This window comes from Delphinapterus leucas, chromosome 18 (assembly GCF_059928025.1).
Source record: "Delphinapterus leucas isolate spDelLeu-1000000601 "Yukka" chromosome 18, BTC_Dleu_Yukka2, whole genome shotgun sequence".
In the NCBI taxonomy this organism is placed as follows: Eukaryota; Metazoa; Chordata; class Mammalia; order Artiodactyla; family Monodontidae; genus Delphinapterus; species Delphinapterus leucas.
Window position 1 is genome coordinate 13,806,413 of NC_143146.1, and position 3,374 is coordinate 13,809,786.

Below are 3,374 nucleotides of genomic sequence, written 5' to 3' on the forward strand. Positions count from 1 at the left end.
TCTGTCAAGCGAGCATCTCTTCTCTATTACTCCTTCAGCCATATCCTTCAAGATCTGAAAAGGTGGGGCAGTAATTAAAAACAGAAGGAAGAAAATACCTTCGATCTACCATCCTTGGATCCGCAGCAAACTAATCCTACCTCTTCATGTTACCAGCTGAAGGAAGTTACATCAATCACAAACAACAAAATCCATTAAAAAATAAAAGCGAATTTTATTTGCACATAAAAGAATAGCATCCAGCTAAGCTCCGCAGCCTAGCTTAGTACCACCAGGGGGAGAACTGAAAGGTTTTGGTTGACAAAATTGGAGCCAGAGAGAGTCAATTCATTTCAGAGGTCTATTATCCAAATGACGCAAATGAGGACTAAGCCGGTGTTTGTCTCATTCATTGTTTTAGCCAATTTTTAATGAGAAATTGCACTGTGTCAGTCACTGTGCCTCACCAGCTTTTTCTTCTTCATCCATTGCCCATCCCCCTAAAAAGACCCTGGGCCTCAATCCTTCCCAGCTTTCCTAACCTTTTACTACTCTGTTTCCAGGGCCACCAATCAACAAGCCTGCCCTCGTCCAGGATAATATTTAGACCCATCCAGCCCATTGTGGGAACTCCCTCTTGGATTGACATACACACTACGAGATCATTTTAGAGATACAAAGTGTTTCACATTTTTCAGAGATTGGCTGATATGTGAGTTGGAAATATATAATCATTTCTGCCCTTCATTTCCTGCAAATCTAAAATACCAAAGTGAGCTCAACTGTGAGCATGTTTAGAGACATTCTACATATTGTAGTCATTCTTAAAATTCACCCTGTCTAGATGTGTTACAAACATAAGTTGCCTAAATTCAAAGTAACTGACTTTCAGCCAACTGTGACCACATCAAAAAAAAGAACACGCTGTGTGTTACATCATGAAAACCCACCCCAGACTCAGAACTTTCCACCCCAAAGGAAACTTTTAATAGTCTGCCTTGAAATCACACACATATTCTACAGTGAATAAAAATAATGTGTTCACTGGGGGTGGAGCGTGTAAATTTGTCTCACTGCACAGATTATTTTTTAACAGAATTATTTTGTCTATTTGTTATAATGAAAATATTCACAAAAGGAACATTTTACCGTCATGTTTGTAAAAAAAGAAAAAAGATAAATAAAGCCTCTTCTGGCTGTTTCAGAATAAATTTGGTATTTACTCCATGTTTCTTTAACGAAAAGGAGAAAAGAGCCTGGAGGACAGAAAGCAGTAAGCATGCATAAATTAAATTGCACTTTTATCTCTGGTGAATATTAAATACCAAAACCCACATTTTAATATATCTGATTATCACATGCATTGGACTCCACAATGGGGAATAGTGTAAAAAGTACCTATAGACAATAGATACCAAATCAAATGTATCTATAACATATGGCTATGAATCCCATTCCTCAACACCAATTGTTATACACAGTCATCTTCTAAGTTGGTTTCCACGATGGAAAAATTAAGCGCTGGAGCTATAATTTTACATAGGGACAATGGTTAGAGGACTGGAACAAACATATGGCATTTTAACTTTCCTTGACTGTAAGCATGCTTGCTTTATCAAGGAGCCTTTTCTATTTTACTATTTAGTTGCACAGATCATGAGCTTCTTGATGGAAGGGGCTGTCTTGTACATTCAGTGTCTAAGGAATGGAAGTTATTAGATGTACTAAATTAAAACAACAACAAAGCAATAAAAATGACTATCAATCGTTCTCAGATGTGCCTAGACAACAGAAGATAGAACATTAAACCTGAATAGGTTCAGTTCCTTGTATTCGTTTGAAAACTACAATAACTCAAGACATTTTTTAGATGGCTTTGGTCTCTGAGCTGGATGTACTAAGCACCATTTCAGCACTATTTACACAGGTAATAAACTATAATTATTAAAAGGGAAGAAATGCAGTGCTGTGGGCTAAACCACAATCTGGTCTTCACATCAATAGAAATGCCTTTTCACTGTGACAGTTATTTTCTTGGCTCGAAAGGTCATCATTTGCTGGAATAAATAGGCGAAGAGGAAGGTTTTCAAGCTGTGTTTGTAAGGAAAATGAGACCCCAAATTGGAGGAGACGTGTATGGTAATGAGAAAGTGTGATGATGAGTTGTGTGTAACTGCAGGCAAACACTTTCCTCCTTGTATGAAAATTTAATGATGGGTTACTTTTCCAATGGGAAAGTAATAACTTAGGTGAGTAACGTTGTACACTCCAAAAATGAAATTATTTTCAGTTTTAAAATATAACCCCAATGCCATATACCTGCAACTTTGTCTGCTACTGTCATTAACCGAGAATCTAAAATGAACATCTCATTCTCTGAATTCCCTCTGGATTTGGCGGGGAGTTAGGTAACATGACATGGATCACGTCTCTCAGCTCCTTGGAAGTTCTGGGAAATTATTCTGGGCAAATGAGTGAAAACAGGAATGAAATGCAGTAGTTGCCATCTTTCCCATGGTGTGTCTGTGTTTAAGAGGTGATATTTTATCTACTTGGGGTATAATTCTACTTCTTTTCCCTTCGAACCCCATCATGGAGCAGGCACACTATAGGATGGGAAGGGGACAAAATTCACCCACGGCACGCACCTACGGCGTGGAAGATTTCAACTGCATAATAATACCTCAAATATTGCTGACGTTCAGCATACGTTGATTGAATTAGTGAATGACCGCCACGTTTATTCTCTACGCAGTATCTAACGCAAGTACTATGTGCTGGTTGTATGGAACTCACTACATAAAACGATTAGAAACATACATTTGTGACGATGTAAACTTGCGTAAAGATACAAAATACAATATGGCCTTTGCTCTTCCACAGATATTTGAGAATTGACATTCTTTCCACAACCACAAGCATCTGTCCTATTTCCATCTCTTTTATGACCAAAAAAAAAAAAACCCCAAAAGAATGAGGTAATGAGAAGTAAGCTATCCACATATAAAGCCTATTGACCTAAGTAAAATAATCAATAAGTAAAATAATAAGTAAATAAGTAAATAATAAGTAAAATAATCAATTTCTGGTCTACTTAGTGCCAAAGTGATTGGTTTGACCTGCATTATCTTTTCATTGGATTGTTTTGGAATCACGGCAGAGAGAATAATGGTTAAATGATATTTCTCTATTAAAAATAGAAGACTGTCAGATTAAGAGAACCAGTCCCCTGCCAAATAGATCGATTCCGTGTGCTGTGTGCTGAATGCTCATTTTATGTATTGATCAGTCTTTTTCACCCATATGTTTTTGTTGAAAGCTAAAGAACCGAATAAAAAATGCTGTATAAGTGTGTTTTTGTTGCGTATGTGCATAATACACACACATATACGTAC